The 6,189-nt window shown below is 52.2% G+C and overlaps 1 pseudogene; it reads right to left on the bottom strand.

Annotated features, from left to right (window-relative positions):
* Positions 1-361: 361 nt before the first annotated feature.
* LOC113940629 lies at positions 362-1,313 on the bottom strand (annotated as a pseudogene).
* Positions 1,314-6,189: the final 4,876 nt, after the last annotated feature.

Here is a 6,189-nt window from a genome sequence, read left to right on the forward strand (position 1 = left end):
AAAGACCAAGCACTGCTGCTCCCTGGCAGTGCTGCTGGGCTGGGATTATTGTCCCCTTCCCCTTTGCAAATACACCCTGTCCTGCAGTGTGCTGTTTTTTAGGAACATCTAAGAAGAAGGGTCTTGGACAAAGAAGGTACTGCAGGGTCCTTTATTTTGTTTAAATATTCAGAGAGCACAATTCATCATTTATACAGTCTCAGGGTTAAAATCAAAAGGTGGACACTAATTTAGAGAGGACAGATGCATATTAATATTTAATTGCACAGAAAATTATTGCAAGAAGAACCCGATAATCTCCACGAGAAACCTGAGCAGGAAGGCTGGGCCATTAAGGAGTCCCATTCTGAATGCTACACACCAGAAAACTGGTGCTTTATTGCTCCTGAAGAGCATCTAGTCATCATTTTCCTCAGGGCATCCTTGAGCTCCTGATTCCTCAGGCTGTAGATGAAGGGGTTCAGTGCTGGAGGAACAACTGAGTACAGAACCGAAACAATCAGATCCAGGGATGGGGAGGAGACGGAGGGAGGTTTCAGGTGGGCAAATATGCCAGTGCTGGCAAAGAGGGAGACCACGACCAGGTGAGGGAGGCACGTGGAAAAGGCTTTGTGCCGTCCCTGCTGAGAGGGGATCCTCAGCACAGCCCTGAAGATCTGCACATAGGAGAAAACAATGAAAACAAAACAACCGGACCCTAAACAGGCACTAACCACAATGAACCCAATTTCCCTGAGGTAGCCTGAGTGTGAGCAGGAGAGCTTGAGGATGTGTGGGATTTCACAGAAGAACTGGCCCAGGGCATTGCCCTGGCACAGGGGCAGGGAAAATGTATTGGCTGTGTGCAACAGAGAATAGAGAAAGCCAGTGACCCAGGCAGCTGCTGCCATGTGGGCACAAGCTCTGCTGCCCAGGAGGGTCCCGTAGTGCAGGGGTTTGCAGATGGCAACATAGCGGTCGTAGCACATGATGGTGAGGAGAGAAAACTCTGCTCCAAGGAAGAAGAGCAGTAAAAAGACCTGTGCAGTACATCCCGTGTAGGAGATGGTTGTGGTGTCCCAGAGGGAATTGTGCATGGCTTTGGGGACAGTGGTGCAGATGCAGCCCAGGTCTGTGAGGGAGAGGTTGAACAGGAAGAAGCCCATGGGGGTGTGCAGGTGGTGGTCGCAGGCTACGGCGCTGAGGATGAGGCCGTTGGCCAGGAGGGCAGCCAGGGAGATGGCCAGGAAGAGCCAGAAGTGCAGGAGCTGCAGCTCTCGCCTGTCTGAGAATTCCAGGAGGAGGAACTGGGTGAGGGAACTGCTGTTGGACATTTGTTGCCTCTGGGTTTTTGTTTCCAACACGGGAGAAGAAGACAATAAGAGGACAGTTAGCATGGACTTATCTAAACAAAGTCAAAGCTGTATTCTGCAGACACTCCCCATGTCACACCCAGACAGCCTTTTGATTTCCTAGGAGATCTTCGTTCAGCTCCAGTGCTGGGTCCCTACTCAACAGCATTTTCACTGTCATAGCATCACTGTGCTTCTGTACAGGGGTTTCACATAACAAGGAGATGTTAAGGGACAGGTTTCCAACCTGGAGGGAAATTCACAGCTTGGAAGGAAACCTCAGGGAGACAACCAAGTGTCCTTATGATGGCATTTGATTTAAGCAGACTCAGCTCCTTCCCCAGTAGCACAGGCTGCACTGGTATGGGTCATATTCCGTTTGCAGGTTCAAAAAAGACAGCTCAGACTAGTCCTGATGGGTCTAGTAAAGGTGATGCTGGTGCTGCCCACAGGCAGAGCAGTGGCTGAAAGCACATTAGGAAGCTCAGATAGACCTACTGAGCACTCACAGTTCAGATGTCTCGGGGACTTGCCAAAATTAAAACTTTCTTTATGATTTATTCCTCCCTTTCCTCAAGAGTAGAAAACTGGAAACACAATCTCAGGAAATTTCTTTAACCTTATAAAAATCTTTGTCTTGGAAATATTCTGAGAGGGAGACGAAGTTCTTAGCATGTCCTCCTCCTCTGCACTCCAGATAGTCTCAGAGTTGCACTTACAGAATCTGTAGTTGGTTGGCAGTGCCAGCTTTCCCAGATGCCTCCAAAAGCTGCAGTCCCATTGCCATGCATGACCAGACTTCCTGTGCCAAGGTCTGTTAGAAGTTCTCCCCCAGTGAGGTCTCAGCATCATTCTACATCTTACAGCCTTTAACTTCTCTCTGTCTCACTCCCCTGCCCTGGGTGCTGCAGGCAGTGCCCTCAGCCCTGCTGGGCTGTGCAGAGGAGCTGCTCACCAGCAGAGCTGTCTCTTTGAAGCTCTTCTTGGTTACCGGGAGCTCCCTGTGTGCCAGGAGCCTGGCCCAACTCAGCAGCACAGCAACAGCCCCAGGCATTTCCTGACCCTCAGGGGACTTTTAGGTTGTTTACATGAGACTCAGTCCCTGAGAGGAAGTTCAAACAACTTCTCAAGAAGTCAAAGTGAGATTCAAACACTAAAGTTTCTTGTAGTGCTAATGAGTCTCACTGAGGGACACAACTGAGAACATGTCCCCAGGTTCCAGTTAGAGGAGAAAAGTGCAGACAGTGATGACAAGGATGGACAAGCAATGGAAAGGTGGCTCTGATGATGAGGAAAACTGGACTTGTTTCCTTAATCAAACGGGCCAAGGCCTGACCCCCAGCCCCTGGGAAGGCAGATCCTGTCCCTGCCTCATTCCTCAGGGCTCTTCCTGGGGCACTGGGATGTGGGATGTGCAATGCCAAGGGCAGGACCATGGGGTGGCACCTGCCAGGCTGCTGAGCAGGGACAAGGAGGCCAGGAGGCCCCAGGGCTGCAAGGGGCACTCCCCTCCGCCTGGCATCAGGGGCACAGACAGCAGCCATGGCCAAGGGCCTGCAGAAGGTGGCTGTGTCAGGGCCTTTCAGCTTCTCCCCATCCCTGTCTCCTCTCCAGCCCAGGCTGTCCTACGGTGTCCATGCCCTGCCCCTTTCCCTGCAGGCTGTCGTCATCCCCCCGGCTGCCCCACCTCGCTGGCACCTTCCTGCACTGACATCTCTGCGTCCTCCCTGGCTCTTCCTGCACACACAAAGCCTTGGGCTCATCCAGACTCCTCCTTTGTGACATATTGACCTCAGAGGGAAATTTCTGACTTCTTGTCACCAGTCTAGGCCACCCCAGCTGCCCTTGGTGGCACTAGTTCTTTCTTAGGCTGTTTTCTGACAGGAAGAAAAGTTCCACCAGCTCTGACACCCCCCTTCCAGACCTCTCAGGCTGCTCCTCTACTGTCCTCAGTCTTCACACCACTGACCCCTGAGTCCTCAGCCTCTATATATGAGTCATGTGCTTGAGGCCCCTAATTCCTTCCTGGGAGATCTCTGGGACCTCTCCAAGGTTTTGGAAGATGACAATAGAGTGCTCTTATCCCAGGAAACACAGAGGGACACTTTTTTCCAAGGATTGTCTTGTCAAAATGAGGCACAATCTCTTTAAACTTTCTGGCACAAGGGAGCTCTGAGCTCTGGGTACAGAGGGAGGTCCAAGTGCCAACCACTGAAGTGGGAGCTACAAATCATCAGGTCTTGTGTTCTTTGGAGGGCCAGACACTGGTGAGAGTGGTGTGTGTGTGCACATGGAAGGACTTGAAGGGCACAATGAACTGCCTCAAAACACTGCCAAAGCAGGAAAATCCCATAAGGCACCACAACACATAAGCACTGGTGGCAAACAGGTCCAAGGCCTAAAGGGAGGTGAAGCTTTGGAAGTAGCCCCCAGGACAGAATTGCACTGTGCAGAGTGTGGGAAAGAGCAGACAGCCCCAACAGGAAACCAGGGCTGGTAAGGCAGGTCTGGGGAACCCATCCAGACAAAGGTTCCCACCTGCAGACTGGAAGCACAGCGGGCAAAACTCCCACCGTGGCAAGCTGTGGGAAAGGAAGCAACTCCTTGTAGACATGCCAGCCCAAGCTGTGGGAACAGCATCTACCCCCCTGAATACCCAGGGCTTGGGCTGTATAAAAGTGATAGCCCGGAAGCACAACCTGGGGACCCTCCACCGAGCAGAGCAGAGTGAAGAAGGACCGGCGGGAGCCTCAGGGATCTACATGGTGTGTTACATATACTTCATCTCTGTCTCTCTCTCACTGGCTTTCCACCACCTCCTTTTTCTCTCTATCTCTTTCTTTATTTCTCTCTCCTTCCTACTTACTGTTAAAACAAAGTTGGACTGCTGACTTTGGCACATGGTCTCCTTTGCAGCTGAATTTGGGCAGAGGCATCTTTTAATAATGGGAACCTGACAGTATCCCTGAGGTTTTACAGTGTGGGAATGGCCACCAGATTCCATGAGGTTCCACAGAGTCACAGGGACCATTTGGCTTCGTAAGGCTCTGCAGTGTGATAATGGACCCTTGATTTCATGGGTTTGCAAAATGTCTCAGGACTCCTTTGGTTCTAGGAGGCCCCACATATCACAGTGGCCCCTTGGTTCCATGAGATTCCACAGTGTCCCAGGAATCCTTTGGTTCCGTGAGGCCCTGCAGTGTCACAGTGGCCTAGCAATTCCATTTGGTTCCACATTGTCCCAGGGTTCCTTTGGTTCCATGAGGTTCTGCAGTGTCACAGTGGCCCCTTGATTCCATCGTTCCACCGTGTCCCAGGGTCCATTTAGCTCTATAAGGTTCTGCAGGGTGACAATGGTCCCTTGATTCCACAAGGTCCTGAAATGTCTCAGGGTTCCTTTGGTTCCCTGAGGCCCCACATGCCACAAAGGCCCCTTGACTCCATCAGGTTCCACAGTGTCACAATGGTCACTTAGGCTCAATATTACCCTGCAGTGTAAGAATGTCTCCTTGATTCCATGAGGTTCCACAGTGCCAATATGGGCCCTTGATTTCTTGAGGTCCACAGTGTCTCGGGGTCCCTTTGATTCCACAATGCTCTGCAGTGTCACAGTGGCCCCTTGATTCCATGAGGTTCTGAAAAGTCTCAGGGTTCCTTTCGTTCCATGAGGCCCTGCAGTGTCACAGTGGCCTAATAATTCCATGTGGTTCCACATTGTCCCAGGGTTGCTTTGGTTCCATGAGTCCCCGAGGTTCCTCAGTGTCACAATGGCCCCTTGATTCTATGAGGGCCCGAAATGTCTCAGGGCTCCCTTTGTTCCAAGAGGACCTTCATGGCACAATGAACCCTTGGTTCCATGAGGTTCCACAGTGTCCCAGGGTGCCCTTGGGTCCAGAAGGCCCTACAGTGTCACAAGGGTCCCTTGGTTCCATGAGGTTCCACAGTGTCCTTGATGGAACACACAGGGCTGTAATGTTGTCACCCCTGCAGAGCTGCCTCCAGCTCTGGGCTCCAGCCCTGTTGGAACGAGTGCAGAGGGCAGAAGCAAGAGGATCAGAGGGATAGAGCAACTCTGCTGTGAGGAAAGGCTGAGAGAATTAGGATTGTTCAGGCTGGAGAAAAGAAGGCTTTGGGCTGACCTAATTGTGGCCTTCCAGTTCTTCCCTTCAGGGAACCAACAAGAAAGATGGAGAGAGACTTTGGACAAGGGCTTGAAGTGACAGGACAAGGGGAATGGCTTCACAATGAGAAAGGGAAGGGTTAGATGGGATATTAGGAAGAATTTCTGGACTGTGAGGGTAGTGAGATCCTGGCACAGGTTGCTCAGAGAAGTTCTGGCTGCCCCATCCCTGGAAGTGTTCATGGCCAGGCTGGATGGGGCTCTGAGCTCTGAGTCTAGTGGAAGGTGTCCCTGCCTATGGCAGGGGTTTGGACTGAGATGCTCTTTAAGGTCCCTTCCAACCCAAACCATTCCATGATTCTGTGACTGGTGGGGGATTGGTGGTTGGAGCCGTCAGGCACAGAGACCCCAAAATGATGGAGTTTTCCATTCTGGGTGGAGGAAGGAGGGGGCAGCAGAACTGACACCCTGGACTGCTGGTGGTCAGACTTTGTCCTGTTTGGGAGACTGACTGATCTGGGTGTGAGTGTGGATGTGCTGGAGGGCAGGAAGGCTCTGCAGAGGGATATGGACAGGCTGGATCAAGACGGCCAAGTGTCAGGGCCTGCCCTTGGGTCCCAACAACCCCCTGGAACGCTCCAGGCTGGGGGCAGAGGGGCTGGAGAGCTGCTCAGCAGGAAGGGACTTGGGGGTGCTCCTTGACAGCAGCTGGATATGAGGCAGAGTGTGCCCAGGGGG

This window comes from Corapipo altera, unplaced genomic scaffold (assembly GCF_003945725.1).
Source record: "Corapipo altera isolate COAL_440 unplaced genomic scaffold, ASM394572v1 217, whole genome shotgun sequence".
In the NCBI taxonomy this organism is placed as follows: Eukaryota; Metazoa; Chordata; class Aves; order Passeriformes; family Pipridae; genus Corapipo; species Corapipo altera.